At 40.6% G+C, this 26,291-nt stretch overlaps 1 protein-coding gene across 1 annotated transcript in view; it reads right to left on the reverse strand.

The window, feature by feature from the left end:
- TTC29 (tetratricopeptide repeat domain 29) overlaps positions 1-26,291 on the reverse strand; it is a 724,023-nt gene that overhangs the window by 307,147 nt on the left and 390,585 nt on the right. Inside the window, exon 7 of the mRNA XM_032464537.1 lies at positions 14,955-15,032. The gene's annotated coding sequence lies outside the window, so the exon portion shown is untranslated. The remainder of the gene's footprint in view (positions 1-14,954; positions 15,033-26,291) is intronic.

Consider the following 26,291-nt stretch of genomic DNA (forward strand, 5'->3'; position numbering starts at 1 on the left):
TATCTTTTTGGAGATAGTGGGGTTTTTTTTTGTTTTTTTGGATACACTCCTAGAAGTTGAATTGTTGGATTATATAGTAGTAAACATACTTTCCCCTGAAGCATTGCACAATGCGTATGTTCAGTCCTCCGCACTGCCAGCCCGCTAAAGGTAGGGCTCAGGGAACTACATGAACTGTTCGAGGCCACCTATCCAGGACCATGAGGAATGGCATCAGGCCCAAGAGCACAGCAGTGCTTGGGAAGGAGTCAAGGGAGGAGTGGGGAGCTGGGCTACAGAATTGGTGAGGACGAATTTTCTGAAGCATTGGTAAGTATCAGAGAATTTTCACATAAAGAGTAAAAAATTTTTAAAAAGAAAGAAAGGCAGCAAAGTGGGAACTGGTTACTAACCTATTTAAACTTAGTCATTTTTTTTTGACCCTTAAAAATATTTCCTCTCTGAAATTCAGTCGGAAGTCTTTTCTAAAGTTGGGACTTGTGCTGTGGTCCAAATAACTTAAACAGGACTTTGCTAGTATTCTTCTTTTAAAAACAGGCTATTTCATTCTTGCCCTTTTGTACTCTGTCAAAGCTCTCACCTGCAAAGGGCCCTTTTTTCCCTGCCCAGAGTATACACCAAGTCAGATCCCCAAGAACCTTTGAGCACCTACAGGAGTCATCGAGCCAAGTGAGGCAGGAAAGACTAGACATTCGCTATGTCAATTATGATATTCTGGTAACATGATATCTTGGCATCCCTTTCTCATTACACTGCTGGTGATGAGCTGACAGAATGAAGTTATATGGGAAAAGCACAAAAGCCTGCAGTGCAAATGGATTTAGTTACAAGTTCTTGGGATGGAAAGAGTTGCTTTGCAAGATGCCTCCCACGGAAGGAAAACAGCTCTGTTGGCTGCTGATTTGGGTAGCGGTGAACACGGTCAGCTAGGGTTCACTATCACCGTGAGTGGGAATCTCTGACTTCAATATCTGTGGCCCATTTTCCTTTATCCTTTCTGTAGACTACTCTTCTTCTTTTTTATTTTTTGCAAAACAAACCAGTTTATCTTAAGAGTTTAAGAGTGTCTTTATAGGCATCGATTAGTTTAAATATCACAGCTCATTCCCTTCCCTTCAGCACCAAGAAAATTGATGTGATGGCCTGTCTTAAGTTGGTTTCCTCTACTGGTCTTTTATTTGACAAGACACTGTTGGCAAAGTAATGACAAAGGCTCATCAATATGCTACTTTTCATCTGCCTGACACTGAAATCAATGGCCTGCAGAAGAAGTTCCTCTATCAGCATTGTCAGAAATGATCACTGTGCTGGACAGAGCATGCTCCCTGATTTCTCTAAGCACTCATTCATTCCTGAAAGCTTTCTCGTGGCTGTTACAACAATGACCCTGCTTAGAGGTCAGAGGTAAAGATGCTGCACAATCAAAGGGGGCTCAGTAAGTCTGGAAAAGGGAGACTCTCTCAGAGTGTGTGATGATATAATGGTCTGCAGAGCCGGCCCTTGGGAGAAATCACATTCTCCATCTCTGGGACATGTGACCTGCAGGATATGTGTTTGTGGGCCTGGAAGCCCTAATTTGTCATAAGTGACAGCTGGGATTAGAGGGTTACACTCAGCACCAAGGAAAGAATTTACCCAAGCAAAAGTGGTTGGATTGGCATCATCAATTTTATGAAGAAAATTTAAAGAATTCATCAAAAAAATTTAAATAGTAAAATATAGATATAATTATATAAATATTTTGTTATGATTAGCAAATAAGAAGAATTCAGTAGAAAAGAACCAATTTGCCAGGGGTTTTCTTTTAACATATTTAGATAATTTTCATTTATCGATTATAACAAGAATTATCACATAGAACACTGAATTCCACTAGCAATCGAAAACCTCAAAAATTAGGTTTCCCTGACTTGGAAGCTGCTGGGCTTGTTGTTTTTCTAAAAGAATAATGCCCTGGGGACCCACAGCCTTTGCTTGCAAGTCTAACCCGAGGTAGAAGAAAAATTGAAGACCACTAATTTCAGAGAGTGACATCCAAATTACTCTGACTGGTGAATGTCTAAATCATCAGGGCCGTTCATTGTTCTCTGCCTCAAGAGATACAAAAAAATCATGTCCTAAAAGGCAAGAAATTCTTTCCCTCAAAAAATCTTTGTTAAATTTTGCCTATCTAAAGTGCGATTTCTTTTGTTCTTCACATTCGCCAGTAGTTATAGACATTCTCCCCCCAGAAAACAATTGCTTATTCTAAAGTAGCAATATTATATTTCCCCCCTCCTCTCTCTGTTCTCATCAATGGTGAGATTCTATAAGGGAAGACTACATAGTTAAAATCCTGGGAAGCTGTGAAGATACAAAAGTATGTCGGTAAGTAATAAGTTCAGTGACAACTGTCAAGAATTCCTCTGAGAAGGCAGGTAGTGTTCTCTTCAATGGCATCTTACTAATGGGGTGGCCAAGAAAAAAATGGGTGCTGTAAGGGAAACCCTACAAGAACACTGATCACAGTGCCAGGGGCCAGGGTATATCCTTAGAGGTAAATATCCTATAAGACCCCAAAAAGAATAGTCAAAACATGGCTAAAAATCTCAAAGGAGGAGGGAAAGAGAAACTACAGCACATATCAGGTCTAAGGACAGAAGCAAGACCTCAAATGGGTCAAGTGATCAGAGTTAAAGGAATTGGCATTGTCAGGAAATGAAGTAGAAGATGAGTTCACTGTTTATAAGATTAAAGGCAAGGGATTCACCTCAATGTAGCAGTGAAAGGAGGATAAAAATTAGAAGGAATTTAATATTTGACTATAAGTCAGGCATTAAGTCAAGTAAGCATTAATTTCCCCTCCTGGCTAGCAGGACAATAACCAAGAATTCAATGACCTGAAAACCTTGATGTTGCTTCCATGATTGTGTAAATTACTCCCAGAGACAATTTATGCAAGACAAAAACACTTGCTGTCACCCAAAGCCACTGCTTTGCTAATAGCCAGGGCTGGCTTCACTGGCGATCTCACGGGGCCCAAGTTTGGAAGGGCCCAGAACTTGGTTTAACACTCTGTTGTCGTGTTGTCCATCTTAAAATTCTCAATGTTTTCAACAAGAGGCCTCATATTTTTATTTCACACTGAGTTCCACAGATCCCCAAACTTATTCTCCCTCCTCCAAGTGGCCAGGTCCTCCTGGAGAGTCTGGGCCCCTCTGTAGCCTAGAGGACACTTTTATCCATCTGAGCCACACACATTAGTCTCACTCCAATTGCCAGGAAGCTAGTTTAGATCTACCAGCTCTAATGGCATCTTGTAGATCTATTTAGGTCTGTACAGGTCTATAAGGTGCCATTCAAACAAGTTGTGGTCTATATACACAATGGAATACTACTCCGTCAAAAATGAATGAAATAATGCCACTTGCAGCAACATGGATGGACCTAGAAATTATCATACTAAGTGAAGTAAGTCAGACAGAGAAAGACAAGTATCATATGATATCACTTATATGTGGAATCTAAAAAATGACACAAATCAATATATTTACAAAACAGAAACAGACATGGAAAACAAATTTATGATTACCAAGGGGAAAGGGGAGAGGGAAGGATAAATTAAGAGTTTGGGATTGGCAGATACTAATTACTTTACATAAACTAGATTAACAACAAAGTCCAACTGTATAGCACAGGGAATTATATTCAATATCTTGTAATAACCTATAATGAAAAAGAATATAAAACAGAATATATACATATATATATAACTGAATCACTATGCTGTACACCAGAAACTAACACAACATTGTAAATCAACTATATTCAGTTTAAAAAAAAAAAAGGTGCCATTCAAACAAATGAGAACCAAGAAGTAAACTGGGAAGTTTCTGGAAAACCTTGCCTCAAACTTAAAAGGGACACGAGAGGAATGTTCCTTTTGTTCTGATCCCAGGATACTGATGAGGGAGGCTCCCAAGGTACACCCTGAATCCGACCACTTCTTCCCCCAACTACTGTAACCCAGTCGCCTCTCGCTGGGGCTATTTAAGTCCAACAGCCTATAAGCACACGCCATATTTCCACTCTTATCCCTCCACAGTCCATTCTCCATGAAGCAGGCAGAATGTATTCTTTACAAACAAATCATGCCACCTACCTGCTCAAAACTCTCCCCAAACTTCCCACCTTATGATAAAATTCAAGATTCTATCCATGGCCAATAAGGCCCTTAGGATCTATGTGCTTACCTTGGGGACCTCTTGCCCTATAAATCCTCTCCCTTTTCACTACTTCCCAGCCACACTGGCCTCCTTGCTGTTTTGCAAACATGTCCACCATGCCCCTACCTTAGGGGCTTTGAGCTGACTTGGAAGACCTTCCCTGAAATTCCCATACTCTCTTCCATCTTTCATTCAGGCATTTCCTTGTAGCCAAAGAAGACTCCTCAGACAAGCATTTAGAAAGTCACAGCCCCTCCACCATCTTCTAGTACCAAGCCAGCTTGATCGCCCTTCACTTTCAACTACTGGAAGTATCATATATTTATTCCCTCGCCTTCACTTCTCCTTGATTTCAGTTCCCATTAGAATGTAAATTTGATAAAGGCAGAGAGTCTTACCTGATAATATGGACAAAGGCATCTCTTAGCTAATGATATAGCAGGAGATCTATCTGGACACTTATAGACAACTTATTCCACTGGGTCCACCTAATCCTATCATATCCCCAGTACCTAGAACCTTGGCACATAATACTCACTGGATAAATAACTGCTGAATAAATGGGTAAATATTATGTCTACAGCTGCTAGAGTCATCCTGTGATGCTAAAGGAATTTCTTGACTTGTAGTGGAAGTCAGAGCAGGAAGGACCCAGATCCACTGTGGAGTCCCTGAGCTGTGGGGTCCATCAGCCAAGCACAGCCTACCTCCCACATGTCATGTGAGACAGTAAGACAGTTTAAGTCATTTTAATTTGAATTTGCTGCTTACTTACAGTGAAGAGTGTCCTAACTGATACATAATTCTAATCTTCTAGAAAATTTTGACATTTACCATTCTGGAAAATATCATTCTAGAACATTTTTTTCTTTCCATTTCTCATATGACCTGGATAAATTCCGTTGAATGGTTTATGACTTGTAGGATTAACTTGATGATACTAATCACATCACCCTTACCTATCGTGAGTCATTCTCATAGGCATTTGAATTCCCCCATTTAGATAATGAGGCCAAAACAATTTTCTTGTGCAACCAGGCAAAACTGAGTTATAAAATTTACAAAAATGAGCAGAAGAAATCAACAACAGCAAAACACACAGACACAACAATAGCACAAAGAAAACAAAACAAAAAACACCCAGAAACTTGCATTCCAGAATATTTGTTTTCAAGCATCTTTTGGATAAAAATGTTTGCAATCTCAGAAACATTCAAGTAGAAAATGCTTCTGGAAGCTGTCTGTCTAAGAGAAAACAATGTATTACAGAGTCTGCTAAAGTCTAAACCACAGACAGATTTCAACCTTCAGAATACCTGCCACATTCTCAAACATATTGAGTTAATCTTCAAGAATGAATTCCTTCAGTTCCAAATATTTCCCTTGGATTCATTGCTAACTAAGTGTGACTATTATTACCACTGGGAATTAGTTCATTTGTTGATTGAGTGCTTACTTTGTGCCAGACTTAAAGGCACTAGGGAGATGTACAGGAATAAGATATAGCACCTGTTCTCAAGGGTTTCAGCTCAGGGAGAAAGGCCTCTTGAAAGCCTTCACAGCAGTATGTGTCATAACAGGCACTATGGTTTTTTCCCAGTTCAGAGGCCTATGGAGTCGACTGCAAACTCCCTCACCCTGCTCTGTGGGTGCAACTGATGGATAACTTCTACTCCCTCTCATCACTGTTCTCTTCCAACCATTCCATTATATTCATAGATAAATGTGACACCTGCTTCAAACTCTTCATCCTTACCTCAAGTTCTGCCACCATCCCAGGCTTCTTGGATGGTCACATGAATAAGCTACCAAACCCCTCAGCCCAAGGACTCATTTCTCTCTCCACGCCTAATGGCAGCTGTCCTCTGTTTCATTCACTGACACTTAAGCATCTTAGGCACCTGTTTGACCTGGACTTGCTCTACACACAAACCCTTAGATTCCCATATTCCATTTTCTAGACACAACTTCCTGTCCTTCATCATTTTCCTCAGGGTCTCTTTCCTGCTAAACTTTCTTCTTTTGGCTTCATAGGGATCTTAAAGCTCTCAATGCCTCCACATTCTCCCAAGTGATCAGACTATTTCCAGTTTTACTTTCCTTCTAGACCAGACCTCTTTGTTGATTGCCAACAATTTCTGTAGAATATAAAAGTATAAACAGTTCTGGGGATAGATCATCAAAGGGGCGTGTGTGTGTGTGTGTGTGTGTGTGTGTGTGTGAGAGAGAGAGAGAGAGAGAGAGAGAAAGAGAATGAGACAGATGGGCAAAGACAGAGACAGAAGGAGACAGACAGAGAGAAGAAAGAGAGAGAAAGAGAGATCTAGTAGAATGCTAATGGTTACGTTAATTGGGCCTCTCTAGTCCTGTTCAGTTTATTTCAGAATTTAATAGTTACTATTCTCACCTAAAATTTTGGTCGAATCACTCATTTGCTTATAATTCTTCAACTGTCCCCATCAGTTATAGACATGAGTTCAAGCTCCGGAGACTGGCGCCCCGGGCTGGTAATAATTTGATCTTGTCTACCCCTCCAGGATCATTTACGAGTACTTCGGACCTCTCACATTATGGAAAATTTGAAGGCTTTCTGCTTTTGGATCTTCTTCTGCCTACAATCTTTTTTCTTTATGTAATCCTTTAAGGAGGTCCTTCTTACCCCCTTCTCCTGGTGAACTCCTAAACATCCTTCACAATTCATTGAAAACCTGATACCACGTTGGTATTCTTCACAGATTCCCATGGATGGAATTTTTGAGTCCTGTCTTTTAGACACTTCTTTACCACGTACACGTTTCTGCAATTGTACCATTTTTTATTTTTACTTTTTCCCCATGTATCTTCAAAATAGTGTAGAGTTTTCCAATCTCAGCACGGGTGAAGTATTCTGAATTCCAGTAGCACCTCTCCAAGTTGTGACAACCAAAAATGTCTCCAGATGTTGCCACATGCCCCCCAGTTATAGTATAAGCCACTCCAGCTGCTGGCCTTGTCTTTTTCACATTATTAAACTCAAAAACTAGCAGAGTGCCTGGCCCAAACATATGCTCAGCCAGTGTTTAATGAATTGATCTGAACCACAGAAAGTTATGACAGCTCCAGCAAGATGCCACAGACAGCACGGATAATGTCAATAGTATTCTTTCAGTTATCCCTAAATAAAGATATTTTCTAGTTAAAAATGATGTTTCACTACTAAGGACAAAGGCATTCTGGGTTTTATTTTTCCCTAAAAGCAAAGGGCATACAGAAAAAAGTTCTCTGAGCACTACAGCCCAAGGCCTTTTTTAGGGGGTAGGGGGACTGTATAGTTCTTTTTTCCTATTAATTCTTATTTTTTATTAAAGTGTAGTCGATTTACAATGTTAGTTTCAGGTGTATAGAAAAGTGATTCAGTTATACTTATACATACATATATTTTCTTTCAGTTTCTTTTCCATTATAGCTTATTACAAGAAATCAAGTGTAGTTCCCTGTTCTATTCAGTAGGTCCTTGTTGTTTATCTATTTTATATATAGTAATGTGTATCTATTAATCCTCAACTCCTAATCTGTCCCCCACACCCTTTCCTCCATGTTAACCACAGTTTGTTTTCTATGTGAAGACACGTTATTATTATTATTTTTTTGATCTGGGATATATTTATCCTTCTTTAATTTATTGACATGTAGTCAGTTACAATGTTTAAATTTCTGGTGTACAGCATTATGTTTCAGTCATGCATATACATACATATATTCATTTTCATTACGTTTCATTATAGGTTACTATAAGATATTGAATATAGTCCCCTGCGCTATACAGAAGAAATTTATTTTAATCTATTTTATATAGTAGTTAATATTAGCAATTCCCGAACTCCTAATTTATCCCTTCCCACCCCCTCACCCCTGGTAACCATAGGTGTGTTTACTATGTCTGTGAGTCTGTTTCTGTTTTGTAGATAAGTTCTTTAGTGTCTTTTTTCTTCTTCTTCTTCTTCTTTTAGATTCCATGTATGAGTGATATATGGTATTTTTCTTTCTCTTTCTGGCTTACTTCACTTAGAATGACGAACTCCAGATCTGTTCATGTTGCTGCAAATGGCATTATTTTATTTTTTTTATGGCTGAGTAGTATTCCATTGTATAAATATATCACAGCTTTTTTATCCAGTCATCTGTTGATGGATATTTAGGATGTTTCCATGTCTTCGCTATTGTAAATAGTGCTGCTATGAGCATTGGGGTGCATGTATATTTTTGAAATTGAGTTCCCTCCAGATACATGCCCAGGAGTGGGTTTGCTGAATCATATGCTAAGTCTATTTTTAGTATTTTTGAGAAATCTCCATAATGTTGTCTATAATGGCTGCACCAAACTACCTTCCCACCAACAGTGTAGGAGGGTTCCCTCTCTCCACACCCTTTCCATCAATTAAGTTTGTGGACTTATTAATGATGGCCATTCTGACTGGTGTGAGGTGATACCTCAATGTGGCTTTGGTTTGCATTTCTCTGATAATTAGTGATATTGAGCATTTTTTCATGGGTCTATTGGCCATTTGTATTGAAGACACATTATTGAGCAAAAGCAGGTTTGACTGTATAGCTCTTTAAGGGAGCTTGCAGGTTCCCTCCCCACCTGTCTGCTTCCTCATCCTCTTTCTTTTTCTTTTGGGGCCCTTCCTGTTCACCCCTACCTCCCCAGTGGCCTCTTTCCCTGATTCTCCTCCTTCCATAGCACCAGAGTAGGGCCCTGCAGTGGGCACCTGCAGCTGCTCAGAACCAATCCCCAGCGAAGGTGAAGGCTCTGGTGGCTGACCGCCAGGTCCATTGTCTGTCTGCTTCCCGTGCCAGGGCATTTGGCTCCTGTTTACTGGGCTTTTATCTGCATTTATCTTTTCAACCAAATGAATTTAAATTATGTCTTTATCTTTTACTACTGAGGCAGCCGAAATCTCCTTTCTGTCTTAATATGACTTCCTAGTACAGCCCATTTGCTTCTCTAAGAGAGGGTTATAAATACTGTGAAATGGGAAATGGACCACTTCTAGGAAAGCTACGTGCGTAGAGCTGGGCATGTGTGGGAAGGGCTCAGACTTCCCAGCACCACAGGGTGGGACTCCAAGAGGTTATTTTATATTTAAAACCAAAGGTAATTTAAGCGCTTTTCTCCCACCTGCCAGAAGGCCTTGTGGTCTTCTGTTTGCATAGTAAATGACAGAAAAGCAAAGAGGCTCTGCAAAACTCAGCATGGTAATACCAACTGGAGATTTTTTTTGTTTTTTAACTTAAAACACCTGTACAAATCAGAAGATCAGAAGACACCATTTCAACAGAGCAGTGCTGTCTTCACTCAACCGTGTTTGCCTTTTGCTTTCTCTGCCTTGGGCTTTGGGGAAATACAAAGCATTGTTTTGGGGCTCTTATGTTTAAACAATTATGGTGGACATCATAGGTTGGCTCCCTCAATATCCATTCCCAGCACTCTTCTCCCTTGTCCCACCTCTAACTTAGAAACTGGCAAAACAGAACATTCTTTTTCCCAGCTTCCCCTGAAGCTCGCACAGGCTTGTCACATGTTTTTGCCCAATAGGACAGAAAAAACAATTTTGCTGGGGGATTTTAGGAAAGTGTCTGCTTTCTTGACATAAAAACCGGATGTTTCTTATGCTGCCCCTCTCCACTTTCTCCACTTCTTGGAATGTGGACATGTTCCTGGAGCTGCATCCCTCATTCTGAGGCTGTAAAGCATGTCTTCTGCCAGGAGGCAGCACCACCATTCTGCTATGTGAGAAAAACAAACCTGTCCTGCTAAATCTTGTAGACAACTGTTCTGTTGTTTGCTGCCAAAAAGCATTTATCATGAAAATAGCTGTGTTTCTACTCTGATCAAGTCACCATGCAAATAAATGTTTATTATATCCTTTCTCTTTTCCCTATTCACCAAAAATCCATCAGGATCCAATGTGGTTAGTCCACAATCTACCTGGCACTAAGCATTAATCTAAGCCAACAATGCTGTTATAGCTCAAGCTGGTTCCAGAAGACAGGATGAAAATCTACATCGTAAGTCTTCAGATGTCTGGATGCCTGGCTTTTTATAGCAAACATTTATTTAATTCTTACTACATACTAAGCGCTCTTTAAGTGCTGCTGTAAATGAATTAACTCACGACATGTTCATAAGAACCCAGTGAGGTAGGCACCAACTTCATACTCATTTAAAGATGAGGCAATGAAGACACAGAGTAACTAATTCAAAGTTACCCAGTTAATAAGCAGTAGAATGTTATGATCTATGTGGCCCAGACTTCCTGAACCTACAGAGTACACACCCTGAAGAGTAGGAGCCTTGAAGAAAAAAACATCGCCATCTAGGTATTTTGGCAAATAGATGAATCCCATTCGCATCTTTGGGAGAATATCAGAGTTACTACTGTGTAAGATAAAACCAGCTATAAAGGGAAAGATGACTCTGCCCACATCAGTCAGAAGAAGTGTCCATTTAAATGAAATAATATTACAAACGAAGATAAATAAGAATAAGCACTAAATTTCTTTCTGGGCTTTCCATGTGTCAGGTGCTTGGTGAATTATTTGTACAGATCTTTTCACTGAATCCCCCCACAATACAGAGGAAGGGAGGCAGACACTCTGCCGCCAGCCTCAAAGCCAGTGCTTCCCCTTGTTCCTTGCTATGTCACCCTAGGATTTCTTCCTGTGTTTACCACCCCCTTGCCGAGAGCTCAGAGAAGTCGGCGCTTCCCCCAGCCCCAGGGGCAGTCATGCTTGGTCTCTGTCAGTAATCCCCTTTGGCAGCTATTGATTCAAAGTAGGCATATTCTACCCTGAGAAGCTGTAAACCAGGAGAAAAGAGAGGTAACCTTCTGGGGATTTCTGGGCGATTTCCCTCACTGATCAGAAGAGGCACCAGGAGGGAATGGCCATGTCATGCTGGAGCTGCAGTGGTCAGCTTGGGACCATTAGGTGAGAAGCCTGAGCACCAAATCATTTGCAAAGCATGACGGAGAAAAAGAAAGCAAGGAGCTGGGTCCCCAGTGACCATGCTAACTGCTGAGTTAGCCCTGAAACTGCCCTCCCTCTGGAAGTCTGGTTCTATGAAATAACAGATCCTTCATTTTTTTACCGTATGCTAAATGGGTCCCATATTATCCCCACTTTAGAGCTGAGGAAACTGAGGCATGGAATTTACAAACCAGGGTTCAAATTAAGCAGTCCATTTGCAGAGCATCAGGTATTTTCTTAAAAAAAAAACAAAAAACAAAATAACATACCATCACCACCAGCACATCCTAAACCAAACCTCTCAGCTTCCTCTTACTAGCCAAGAAAAAAAAAAAAAAAAAAACAACTTTTTTTGTAATATCCCAGTAAGAAACATTCAGAAGTGAATATCTGAGCTATCATCCTGCTATTGTCCAAGTCATATTCAGATTAGCAGACCACAAAGTGGCACTGGGGAAAACTTTGCCTTCTCCAAATTAGAGTGTAAGATCCAAAGTATTGGTGAGATGCCTGTTAGATGAGACAATGGCCGTCATGGGAAGCAGCTGGGATGAAGGTGAAAAGGAGAATGGGGCACCTTTTCCATGCCATCCTCCACCACGCCCTTCACTCATGCTCCCCTGATCCTTCTAAACGAGGCTACTTGCCTTTCCCCAAACACAGGGAACCTTCATCTCATTCCTTGCTCAGTTAGTTCTTCTGCTACTGCTCTCTCCCCAGCTTGCCAGCCTAAATCTCACCCCTCCTGTAGGGCCTGGTTTTAACACTCCCACCTCCCAGATGCCCCCCTCAGTTCATTTCCCTCTCCATTGCATCCTGGTGGCATCTGTATCATGTGTCGGCACCTGTATCTTGTCATCCTGCTTGATATTATTTTATTTGGATATATAAGCATATACCTGGCTTCCTTGCTCAGACTATACATGGAATGAAAGCAAGACCTGTGTTTTATTCATTTTACAATCTCCAATGTCTACCACAGGCTTTCCACTAGGAACCTCAAAGAGGCGTTTGAGGTTTTTAAAAAATCAACCTCATGAATCCTCTGGCATGAGTGGAGGACCTTTATGAAGAAACACATAGTCTATTCTTCCTACAACAAAGCTCCTTTGTTATTTTCCAATTGACATTTAAATAGTTACATTTTCGTTTTAACTTTAGAGGTACCAAAAGAGAGTAATTTTACAAAACATGATGCTATCTAAAATTAGGATTTTCAAAAGATTTCCCCAGGATTTATATTTCCTTTTTTTCCCACTTGCCAGTCCCTGCATCTCTCCATTCAGGGATGGAGGTAGGATACACGTACTGGATGGCGAACAGAGGAAAAAAAAGTCCTTTAAGGGCTATGCGAGGGCAGGTGGCAGAAATCAACTCTCTCCTGACAGTAATGCTCTGACAGCACAAAGAGGTTGAGAGAAGTGCTCAACTGTCAAAGGAAATCATTTAAGGAGCAGGGGCTCTGATTTCAAACCTGGACAGATAATGCTTTATAGCCTAATAAAGGAGGCTATCTAAGAGAAAGAGCCAGATCATCGCAGTTAATAGGAGCCACACAGCAGAGTCAGAAGAGCAGAGCAACTGAAGACAACCAGAGCCAATCTGACCATAAAAAGCAACTTTTCGAAAAACAATGAGCATCGGTCTGGTCAATTTTATAAGTCACATTAAATCCACTCATATTTTCACAGACCACAGCATTTCTCTATTTGTGAGTAACATTTCTCCGGGACTCGGTGTGCTGTGGCTTTCATACCCCTCTGCTCCTGGTCTATTCCCACTTGCATTGCTGGATGGCTGAATTAAAGAACTAGAAAGCAATATGGGGGAAGCAACATCCACAAATTTAAAATACTCTCTGCAGATCAGAGGGGTGCTATGCATTCCTCACATGCAATCCCAAGACATGGGGGTCATTGGCTCCATTTTGCAGATGAGATTGCTGGACCTGTGCGTTCATGTGCTTTCTCCAACCCATGAATCATGAGCTAGGGCCCCCAGGCAGAGGAGGCAGAGAGAGACCTGGTCACAAATGGATGGATGATGAGGGTTCATTTGCTGCGCACGGTAATGCTGTATTCAAATGACTAAGAACTTCACAGCCCTGCATTTGCTATTTAAAAAAAACAGTGAAGGAAATAATTCCTACCAAATGTGTACTCTTCATGGCAAAACCACTAAGCAGTCAACGCTAAAAAATAACTGTAACCCAAGTCAAAAAAACAAATGTAGTTGGGATAGATACCATTGGCCTTAAGATTCTAAGCAAACTCAAAGATGTAAATGGAGAGCCTTTGGACAATGTTTACCCTTGTCAATATAAATTCCTAAAGGATGATGTTGATCAATTACAAGGGTGACCACCTAGAACAGAAAGGGGATCTAGAGGAGGCCTTCAAGGCTCACCTCCAAACTGGATGAGCTTGGGGAACCTAAAATAAACCATCCCTTAAGAATAACCTATAGGAAAGGTTATCATTTCTGTAAGAGGATGGGGTGGGGAAATTATAATTGTTTCATTTACTAGAGATCTCTGATGTGAGAAACAGGCCATATAGATAACAGTAAACAATACATGTGCTCCACCTCAAAGCCTTCAACAATACTGAGAGCAAGTACCTCTCAATGGCCAAGGAAATCAGGGTCTCAGAATTGTCAAGTATGAAGAGATGTTGACATTTACCTAATTCAGCCCCTAATTTTATAAACTTGGAAACCACAGTCCAGAGATGGTTCTAGAACACCAGATTCTTCACATCCTGGCCAGTGTTCTTCTCTTTAAAGATGTTCTATAACACATCAGTTATAATCAGCTATGAAATACATACAACATAATAGACTATATACTTACTCTCCAAAAGTGGTTGTAGATGAGAACAAAAATTACCTCAAGCTTCCTTAGGGCCAGATCGGAGCTGCCTTTAACAGGCAAATATGTATTATGAATACCAAAATCAGGTTATTTTAAGGGAACTCTAGAGCAAGTTTCAGCATCAGAAAAAGTGTACCAGAATATGCCAGAAGACAGAATCCTGATCTTTAAACAAAAGATTGGTCCCTCTGCCACAGAAATATAATATAACATTTTATTTATTCTTGCTCAAGAAAAAATTTAAAAAACAGAGAATTTTGGTGATCATGTGAAAAATAAACACAAGAGCAATTATTCTCATAATTCTCAATTCCTTGCTAGAAGAGGAAGGCTCCTTCAAACTGAGTAAGGTGAGTTAAGGACAAATAAACGAAAGTATTATTTTATCAGAAAATAATAAACCCATGGAGCTCATTACCATCAAAGAGGTACAGGCAAGGAATATAAATGGATTCATAAAGGTTTTAACCAAATTTATGAATGTCAGAGCCATAAATGGCTACTGAGAGTACACCTGACCTTTAAGGTTAATGTCAGGAGGAAAACTATGTCCTTTCCTGGAAAACCCTTGAGGCCTCTGTTGTCAACACAATCCTGAGTTGGATGGAACACCAGGCTTGCCCAGCAGAGCAGTCCCTAAATTCATTTTAACAAATGGGTGTCTGAGCCACATGAATGCTCAACTCCTCAGCATCAATGAAAATGTTCCATTTGAAATAGGATGTTTACTAAGTGCTCCTGTTGGACTTTCATATTTATGCCATCAGAGTTAAACAAGAGGAAAGATTTCGATTTGAGGAATTAGAAGGAGGCAAGGTTCCAACCCAGGCCGTGCCAGTGTACAGGCCCTCATGCAAGTTACTGACCTTTCTGTGCTCAGTTTTCTCACGGGTGAAATGAGAAGACTCATATCTGTGCTGCAGGCATTTTGTCGAGAAAACCCTCTGCAAACCGAGAAAAGAAATTATATTGTTACTGCAGTGATAGTCAGTTTTAAGCACATATTAGTTATCTGGGGAGACGGTTTGTGAAATACATAAAGACAGCGCAATCCTTGCATCATTTTTCTGGAGAGAACTGATAAACATATCCAAAAAGTACTCAAGACGTAAGTCAAATGCAACTCCCCAAGGGAGAGTTTCTTTCTTCTCCACATTTCCAGAAAACTCTAGTCATATCTCAGTAAAGGCACTCATTATTTATCTGCATACTTACCTCCTTCATTTACCTGTGAGCTCCTCTAGGATACAGACTTTGTTTCATTCATCTCTGAATCCCTAGTATTTATTATAGTTCCTTGTATATAGTTAGCAATCAATAGATATTGAATAAATTACTTAATATGTGACTGATCCTGCTGTCTCTACTTCACAACAGTGGAGAAATGATCCAACTGTAAAATGCAATAATCAGATAGCGGCTAAGGTTCAAAATCCAGACTGACTCTCAGCTTTCCTAATTTCTAGATGCCAGTTTCTAACACCCTTAATTTGGAAATAATAGCATGTTGGTCCTATTTACATGGAAAATAAAAAGCAAGACATGAATCACAGGGTAGGAAAATCTTGACTAAGTGCACATACTTGAAATTCTAAAATTATATTCCTACCAACACAGATTGTACTCTTTAAAATAAGATGAATATAATATGATTCTTGGCCATAACATCAAATTTTAGGAAAGTACAAGATTGCAGAGAGTCTGATAACTATCATCATTGTCAAAGAGAAAACTTCCAGCCTCATTATCTGCAGAATTCAATAAAGAGATCAAAATCGATATGAAAATGCACAACTCAAATTTAGTTCATGACATGAACCAACAGTTGTAGACATTTAGATCTTTTTTAATGTCTAGGAAATGTTCTCTTCTCACTCATAAACTTAAAGTGTAAATAGGAAATTAAATAAATGTGCATGCCTACAATATAGAAAGAAATTATATACTATAACCAAAAGGGATATATCCCAGGTAAGCAAGGCTGGTTCAACATCCAAAAATCAGTTTAATGTAACCCATCACATCAACAGGCTAAAAATGAAAAATTACATGATCATGTCAATAAAGCAGAAAACACATTGACAAAATCCAATGCCCATCATGATAAAAAGTCTCAGTAAATTAGGAATGGGGGAGAAATTCCCCAACTTGATCAAGAACATTTACAAAATACCTACAACTAACATCATACATAATGATGGGCAATTAGAAGCTTTCCCATGAAGATCAGGAACAAAGCAAGGATGGTCCCCTCACCCAAAGTTCTCGCTAATGAAATAAGACAAGATAAGAAAAGGTACATAGATTAGAAAGAAAGAAATAAAATCATCTTTGTGCACTGATGACGTGATCATCTCTGTAGAAAATCTGAAAGAATCAACAACAAAAAATTCCTGGAACTAACAAGAGATTATAATATGGTTTCAGGGTACAAGGTTAATATACAAAAGTCAATTTCTTTCTTGTGTATCAGCAGTAAACAAGTAGAATTTGAAATTTAAAACAAAATGCCATCTACATTATCACCACGAAAAAGGAGACACTTGGGTATAAAGCTAAGAAAATAGGAACAAGATCTATATAAGAAAAACTACAAAATTCTGATGAATGAAGTCGAAGAACTAAGTAAATGAAGAGATATTTTATGTTCATGGATAGGAAGATGTCAGTCTTTCCCAACTCGATCAATACAATCAAAATCAAAATCCCAACAAGTTATTTTGTGGATATCAACAAATTGATTCTAAAGTTTATATTAGGGATAAAAGATCCAGAAAAGCCAGCACAATACTGAAAAAGAACAAAGTTGGAGCACTGACACTACCCATCTTCAAGGCTTACTATAAAACCACAGTAATCAAAATAGTATGCTGTTGATGAAAGAAGAGACAAATAGATCAGTGGAATAGAGTAAAGAGCCCAGAAACAGAACTCCATAAATATAGTCAATTAACATCCTGACAAAGGAGCAAATGTAACACAATGGGGAAAAGATAATCTTTTAAACCAACTGTGCTGGAACAACTGGACATCCACCTACAAAAAGATGGATCTAGACACAGACCTTACGCCCTTCACAAAAGTTAACTCAAAATGGAGCATAGACCTAAATGTAACATGTAAAACTATACAGTTTCTAGAAGCTAACATAAAAGAACATCTAGATGACCTTGGGTATGACTTTTTAGATATAACCCCAAAGGTATGGTCTATGAAAGAAATAACTAATAAGCTGGACTCTATTAAAATTAAGAATTTCTGCTCTGTGAAGGAAAAAAGTCATAAGGATGAGAAGACAAACCATAGACTAGGAGAAAATGTTCACAAAAGGCACATCTGATAAAGGATGGTTATCCAAATATACAAAGAGCACTCAAAACTCAACAATAAGAAAACAAAGAACCCAAATAAAAAATGGGCCAAGTGCCTGAACAGACATCTCACCGAAGAAGATATACAGATGGCAAATAAGCATATAAAAAGTGCTCCAAATCACATGTCATCATGGAAATGCAAATTAAAACGACAAGGAGATACAAGTGCATACCTGTTAAAAGTGGCCAAAAATCCAACACTGACAATACCAAATGTGGATGAGGACAGGGAGCAACAGGAACTCTCATTTAGTGCTGGTAGAAATGCAAAATGGTGAAGATGTTTGGAAGACATTTTTGCAGTTTCTTACAAAACTAAACATACCCTTATCATATAGTCCAGCAATCACATGCTTTGGTATTTACCCAAAGGGGTTGAAAACTTATGTCCACACAAAAACCTGCACACAAACACTTATGGCAGCTTTATTCATAATTGCTAGAACCTGGAAGCAACCAAAATGTCCTTCAGTAGGTGAAAGGATACACTGTAGTACATCCAGGCAGTGGAATATTACTCAGCGCTAGAAAGAAATAAGCTATCAAGCCATGACAAGACATGGAGGAAACTTAAACTCATATTGCTAAGTGAAAGAAGCCAATTGGAAAAAGCTACGTACTGAAACATTCCAATATTCTGGAAATAGACAAAAGTATGGAGACAGTATAAGGATCAGTGGGGCCAAGAATTAGAGGTGGGGGAGTAGGGAGGATGAATAGGCAGAGCACAGACGATTTTCAGGCAGTGAAACTTCTCTCTCTGATACTCTAATGATGGATACATGTCATTACACATTTGTCCAAGCCCATAGAATGTACAAGACCAAGGGTGAAACATCATTAAACTACAGACTTTGAGTGATTACGATGTGTCATGTAGGTTCATTGATTATAACAAATGGACCTCTCTGGTGGGGGTGTTGCTGATGGGGGAGGCTATGCACGTGTGGGGGCAGGGGGACAAGGGAAAATCTCTATACTTTCCTTTCAATCTTGCTGTGAACCTAAAACTTCCCTAAAAAAAATTAAGTCTGACATAAATAAGCAAGCACATATATAGGTGTGCGTAGTGTGTGTGTAAAATTCTTTTCTCAGTTAACAGCAGCTGAAAGGATAAGAGTGAAACTGTCAATAGGCCACTGGACACTAGCGTTCTTCCTGCCCGTCCCCAGAGGCCAGCCCAGCCCCATCAATGCCTTTGCACGGGCAACCTCAGGCCAGTTTTACTAAGCACTTTCCGTTTGGCAGTTGCAGCTTTGGGTGCAAAGCTGACCCTCCGCTCCTCTGAATTCTGAAATGCTATCCACTAATATAATGGTCTTTCTTGTCACAACGCCTGTCATGAATGTTTATTTCCCATCTACTCTTCCTTAGCTTATCCACAGCCAGACTGGCTTGGCCACCCTCAGATTTCAGCCTTTTTATTCCTGAGCCCAAATTTACATGGGTAGTTAATAATACTGTGACTTACTCTGACCAAGAACACAAATATAGCTCTTCCAACTCTCTGCATCAAAAATACATCCTACACGAAACTTATTGTCATTATTTCCCGCTGTCAATCTCATACTGGAATAGGCGACACTGCTCTACTTTTGTCATGGTGAAAAGTTTATCCTGCAAATTTTCGGTGTCTTAGGTCTTCCGTGAATGGCTGTGCTCATCTCATGTGTGCTCCTAGGCATCTCCAGGGCTCTGCATTTAACTCTGCACTTCTAAAAGCAGCTGTACAGAGATAATATTAATGTTATTGCAACAGACAGGCAGAGCCTCATTTCTCTCTGCTTTGACTGAAAATGCTTGTTCGTCGTCGAAAATGTGCAGACGTTGGCATTTTTGTGTGAGGTCTGAACATGTGTGGGTCCAGCTATTGGCAGCAGGAAGAAATAAGACACAAATGCCAGATAGTTTGGTTTGGGAAAAAATAACCGGTCAAAATTAACTGGTGATCCACATTCTTTAAAATTATTTTCCCAAAGGATCCTCTATTCTGAAGCTGGATAAAACTCTTGAACTCACTCTCAGTTCTGAGATGAAGTTGCTTGGAAGGGTGGGTGATCTGAAGATCATTTATCTCCCAGAATAGCTACTTACCTAGACATGTTGCGTGTTTTAAATTCTGGATATAACTGCTGAGCGTATTTTAAATTTTTGAAGACCCGATTTAGAATTCATAGTAGGGAGAAACTAGTAGAAAGATGATTGAATTTGGAGTCAAATTCCAGTCTCTGCTACTAACTAGTTATGCTTAATGCATCCCTAAGCCTCAGTTTCCTCCACTGAATAATGGTGGTAGTAACATCTGCTCTGACCAGGTCGTAGTCATGGGGCTGTTTAAAGATCTAGAGATGAAAGCACATGGGAATGAGCTGTATAAACCTCCAGGGCGGTGGAATCTTAGCTGTTCTCGTCATCTAAAACAGAAGTTCCTAAAAAAAATAAATAAATAACAACTTACAGGGAACCTATTAATGGCCCTGGTGGAACGTGCACCCTAGGTTTTCTTAGATCATCCAAATTGCAACTTTCATTTTGTTGGGTTGTCTGTTAGCTTAATTCTCCTTATATTTTCTCATTCTTATCCCCAAACAATTCAGCCCTAAACAGAGTTGTCTTACAGTAAGAAATAATATTCAGGAAAATATTCAGGGCAAAACAATGGTAAATTACATCATAAATTTTCATCATGAACATTGGCAACAAGGAGTGCAGGAGAAAATCATGGGTTTATCGCCATCCCATCAGTTTGACTAACAGTGGTGGACATGCTGAGACAATACTGATTCTTCACTTTCTGTTTCCACTCAGTGCTTCCACGGAGGCCTGAACGACCCTGGACCTACTAACGAGGATGCCCCCTTCCCACCAGCCTCCTTCCACGACTGCTGGATCGGCTGGCTGACTCGAAGCTCTCGGAGGTCAGTGATGTCCTCTTTCTAGCTGACTTCTGGATGCTCTGGACCAGCTCAGCTCCCCAGACACAGGAGAAACAGGGTGGACACTGGCTGTGTAAGTGAGGAAGGCTGATAGGCCTTAAAGACCCACATAATAGATTCAGAAACCTTTTAAAAGCAGAGGGAGAGCAGGTACCTCGCAGAGGTCTAAGGATTACCATGCATCGCACTAAAATACCTTACGTCTTTATTTCTAGGCTATTATTCCATCTCAGACAGAAGCAGTTCACGCTGCAACAGACAAGTGCTATAACCACTAAGCGAAACTACACGTCTATAATCTTTGTGTTCATTACCAAGTAGTAATGACCATGGACATATAATGATTGATTAGAACTTTTAAAAATAACCATGCTATCGCATAGCCATGAACATGAACCTATGGCGTTATAATATAAAACAACTCAGGCCCGAGCAGACACAAATTCCAGTTAAAACCCTACAGTCAGTAAGAGCTGCTGTTGAAGAGATGAATTTCTTTAGCTCATCTGCCACTGTTCATACCATGCAGCTGACTTCAGTGCTACAAAACCTTGGAATCATTGACGAAAAATGTGCAGCACTGAAATCATAAGAACCAGAGTCCAGATAGATATAGGTTTCCTTCCAAATGGACGATCTGCTAGTCACATGACACGGGACAAGTCACTTTGGTCTCTTCGATTCAGCCTGTCTATACGTTGAACTTCCTGAGTTGTGGTGGGGTTGAAAAATGTTGATGATAGAGAGTCAAGTTTTATCAACTCTGAGTTCTCATTCTGTTAGGGGTGGATTAAGTCAGGAATTGGTTTTTATTTGGGTTATTTTATTGTTTCTTCACTGGTACTTTTATTTTCAAGACTATTAAGAGCACTTATGACTCCAAACTCTGAGATCTTTGTAATAAAATGACCCACCACAAAAAATAATAATAAAATAAAGTCGAATAAAATAAAATAAAATGACCCACCCCAATGGTATGGCATTCTCTTCAGGTGTATGTCATTTTATCACTAAACGTTCATAGGCACTTTACAAACGTACCTTCAGACGTGTTTTAGTTTTGAGGACACGCTGTGATCACTAGCAATGAAAAAGCAAAATTCTAAATATGGACATGGAGGGATGGGTAGCCTCCCTGCTCGAGTATTCAGACGCCGAAAGCCCAGCAAACTTGGGCCAGGGCGGGTCTCTTTCGAAGGCGATGGCTCAGCCACGGAATCTGGAGCAAGCGGCCAGCTAATGTGAAATTCTTTTCATCTTCCCTCAACACTCCTGTGCGAACCAGGAGGATTTCTGAGAGGCACAGAGATCTCAGTTGTTGCAGCCAGACTGCTTTCTAGTTTGAGCTCAGGAGAGGAAGGGCAATTTCGTGTTAAACAGACACACAAGATAACAGGGCAGGGTGGGAGCTGATAGCCCGAAATACATATGCAAACCCTCCCTTGGAAGCTTGCATTTCACTATCTTGTACAAAGTTAATGGAAACCAAGGAACTACCATTCCAGAGTCGTCACCCCCTTTAATCCTTAATAACCAAATAAAAATGGGCAGCCTGTATTCGGGAGCAGCTCCAGCAAGCAGATCTCCAGGAAACAAGGCTCCCCACAGACCTTCCCTTGATCTTAAAGCTTAACTTGAAACATTTATATGCACGGAGCACCTGGCCAGGAGATGCGAGGAGGGCTTTTTTTTCACCTTGGCTCTATTTCTTTCTTGAATAATAAATTCTCAGGGTTTCCCCTCCTCCTCTTCCTGGAAACTGATTTCATTCTAAATAATGTTTTTTGTTCTTTCTTAATAGTTTAAGAAAAGCAAGACAAACTTGAAAACCCCCCCATTAGCACCCACCAGGTTCCCTGCCTGCCTGATGGTACCACCTTCGCTCTAAGGAAGATAAAGCCCAAGTCAGCATCGGTTAATTCCAACCAGGTTGAGAACTTCTTTTGTTTGACTTCAAAGCGCTCAGGTTATCCTATTATGCAATTGAGTATCACCTGGCTACTCAAGTCTGTCTCACACACCCTTGCTGGGTGAGGAAGAGATAAACTCTATAAACTGTTCTGACTGCACCGGCTTAAACATCCAGGTGTCTGAATTACAGTCAGATGCTTACCAAAGGAGGAGAGCCGGGGTTGGTCCTAAAACAGTAAGGCCATCTGGGTCACATCCTCAACAAGGATATAATGCGCTCGATGGCGAAAACACTCAGAAGAGCCTGCTCTGTGGTCTTTCTCCCGAAGCAGGTCACACCCGTGACAAAAATCCTTACAGCTCTTTAGAAATGAATGTATTTAGGATTGCACAAGGGAGTTTGGGGCAGCAATGAAACTGTTCTGTATCATAATCATGTGATGGTTATATGATCTGTACAATGTATTAAAATTCAAAATAAACAGAAATGTACACCCCCCCAAAAAAGAAATTAATGTATTTAGAAAAAAGAGCACTAGTTCATAAGTACCCTCTCTTCTCTTTCTTCCACTTTTCTTTCCTTTCTTTCTCTCCATCTTCATTCCATGCAATATACTTGAGAAGACTAACCAAAAGACACACAATGCAAAAGCATGTGATAAAGAGCTGAAATTAAAGCAAAGGGGAAAACAGGTTTTTAAAAAGCCAAAGAAAATATTCCAAAATATACAAATGAAGACCATTCGCTCCTATATGGTTGCTGGGAGGTGGAAGGTATATATTTGACTCTGTGGATGCCGCGACCTGGTCCAGAACCCATCGTCGCCCAATCCATTTCCCCGCCTCCAGCCTCACCCCCACTGATCCCATTCTCCATGCCTGCGTGATACCTCTAAAAAGCAAATCAGATCAGGTCTTATTCCTGCTTACAGCATGCTGATGGCTTCCTGCAGTATTTAGGATAATATCAGAACTCCTCCCTGTCGCTTACAAGGCTCTCGTGACCCAGCCCCTCACTGCTCTCAACCTCATCTCTGTCCTTCTCAGCCCCCCGGCCACTCTACCCTCTGGCCACATGGAACCTTGGTCAACAATTCGGGTGTGCCCTTCCCTGCACAGAGTTGCCAGCGAGGCTCTTCTGCCTCTCCTCTGCGTGAACTTACACCTGCTCTTCCTCCAGTTCTGGGTTCATCCCCAGTTCTGATGATCCTGAACCTCCCTCATTATGGCATCTACCAACGCTTGACCATTTACTGAATAGCCCACGTGTGCTGTCTGATAATGCACTCTCTGAGAATAGGGACTGGGTGTAAGTCGTTCTGTATTTTATTCCCAACAGCTAACACAGTACCTGACACATTATTGCTTAACTCTATGTTATCGTTTGTTGCATGAATAAGTAATAATAATCACTGACATCTATTAAGCATTTACCATGGGCCATTCAAGATGCCCAATGTTTCACCTTCATTATCTTTGTGAACATAGTCAACTCTCACAGTAAAGCCATAGGAAGACTATTATCACCTGCATCTTACAGATGAGGAAACCGAGGCTTCCAGGGGCTAAGTGCAGGTGCTAAGCCACCAACCTGGGCCTTTCTGGTTCTCAAGTTTAAGCTCTAATCACCACTCTATTCTACTTTCTGGTGACAAATGATGCTTCCTAACAGCCTGATCAAAAAGGAAATACTCAGTGACAAGACTCACAGCATTGGAAAAAACACACACACACCAAATCTGGAGGAGAATCATGGCTTTCTCCTGGATTCTGCAGCTTTAAAGCTATCTTCCCCTGGGTCGTGTCAGAGCATCCCCAGTGGCCTGATTTTGTGGATGGCAGCCTGAGAGTCCTGCAGTGAGTAGAACAGCAGATTTCATGGAGCCGTTTCCTGGGGACAATACAAGCCAGCGGCACCACACGAAAGTGGAATTCACCAAGGTCCAGCCTCCAACAGGTGAGACACACAGTCCTCTGCTGATCTGGTTCAAATCAAGGGGTTATTTAAGTTACCAAAACCAAGCCCAGCAAATATTCATGTTGTCACTTCAAGACTGCCTTCCCCTTGAGAAGAGTGAGGAAGAGGAGTGTTAGTGGGAAAGACCCAGCTTGACCTAGGCAGGCCATGACCTAGAATAGGGTGCAGGGAAACCGCCTTGGCCAGCACGGCCTCGCGGAGAGTTCTCTGAAAGGCACCCATATCTGGGGACGGCTTCTTCCTCTGGAACCTGGAGAGCCCAGTGTCACAAGGCTCCTTTCTGCTCTGATGTTTCCTAGTTGTCAAGGCTGGTCTCCTCTGAGTGCCATGTTGTGTGGTTTTGTTTAGAAGTTAACACCCTGCTCCCTCTGTCCAAAAGTCTGGATTTGTTTGAGTCTCAGCCATTAAGGAGTGAGAAGGAATTAGCCAAGGAATTCTGGCTATCAGCTACCCCCTGCTTATGTCTGCTGCCCCAGAGGCAAAAAGCCGTTGGCCACAGAAAATAACACACACACACACACACACACACACGCACATACACACACGTCTTCTTTTGGGACGGGTGCAACCATCCACTTCGGGACCCAGTTTGTACGTTTGCTTTCTGAATCAGCGTAGAGTTTTCTCTGAAACAATGTGCCTTTACTAATCATTGCTGGTCGTGGTCTGTATTTCCCAGTCTTGGAAGCATCTCTCCTGACTACGGTTATTTCCATCTCATCTACAACTCTGTGAATGGAAACCTTAGACCTTGTCAATACTAAAGTCTGTTCAAAGGAGGAGCAGATGTTCTGTTTAATAATCACAATATTGTGACATCTCCAAAAAATCAGTCTATGTTTTTCTTTCCTTCAAAAGCCAAGCACCCGAGCATCTGTTTTTAAAAACATACACCTTTGTCTTGCAGATGTTTACAGTTATTCCACAACCTTTAAACCACCCTCACAAAATGACTCTGAAGTAGGTAAATAATGTAGTCTTTGAACAAAATAGGTGCCCTTTTGCCATGAAGAAAAATATATTATACACAGAAATCTGAAAATTCTAGGATAAAAGAAAAGGCTAGGAGCTTCAGATTATTTATAACCCACTTGTTTGCTTTTTAGGGATTTTGTAAGTCACTGAGTCTGATTCTATCAATTGCGAGAGAATAAAGCTACTTACTAATAGGACATGCAAGTTTGTTCTTTCTACTAGTCAGCCACGAAATTTAGAATTCCACAATAGCAGGTTTATACCTTATTACTATGCATGGCTTTCAGTGTTTCATCCCGTGTTTCTTGTAATTCAACATTTACCAGTTACTTAATAGCATCTTAGTTTCAGTTAATTGCTCTATAAATAAGGGAAATGGTGAAAAGTTCGAAACGATTCGGAAGAGAAACTGCACTAGCTGAGACGTAAGTCCAAACTTCAGAAGAAAAATGATAAACACACAAAACAAAAGGAATTTGGAGGGTTTGTCTTGACAAAGATAAGGGAGATTCTGTATGTTTCTAATCAGAAAAAAAAAAAGTCATCCCTGTAAATTAGTGAAGGGAAATTTAGGTTGGACTTCTAAGGAAAGTGATCTTCGGGTTGTGAGAGGCTGAACATGCACGGTCCATGGAGGAAAATGACTGGAGTAGACGCTCATCTCAGAGGGAGGAGGCAGACATCGGAGTGGACCTGCAGCTCCAAGGAGAAGCCTGGAGTGCAGGCAATGATTTCTGCAGATGAGCTCCTTCCAGCACTAGGGGTTGGCAACTTGCCTCCCGTTTAGGGAAGAGCCTTTACTTAGCGGACGGTGGCCTAGTGTTTTAAGAGAATAAGCGCATCCCCCCGGTCCCTGCGCATCAGTATACACAGACCTCAGGGAGCTTTGGTGCTGTATTAATGCCAGATGCTCACTTAAGGCGCACAGGCACATAAGGGGAGGTACCATCTCTTTTTTAGCAACCAGGTTTAAAAACAAACAAACAAAAGAATTGCCCAGGTTCATCCCAAACTTTTGGACAGCTTGTC

The sequence above is a fragment of the Camelus ferus genome, chromosome 2 (assembly GCF_009834535.1).
Source record: "Camelus ferus isolate YT-003-E chromosome 2, BCGSAC_Cfer_1.0, whole genome shotgun sequence".
NCBI classification, from domain to species: domain Eukaryota; kingdom Metazoa; phylum Chordata; class Mammalia; order Artiodactyla; family Camelidae; genus Camelus; species Camelus ferus.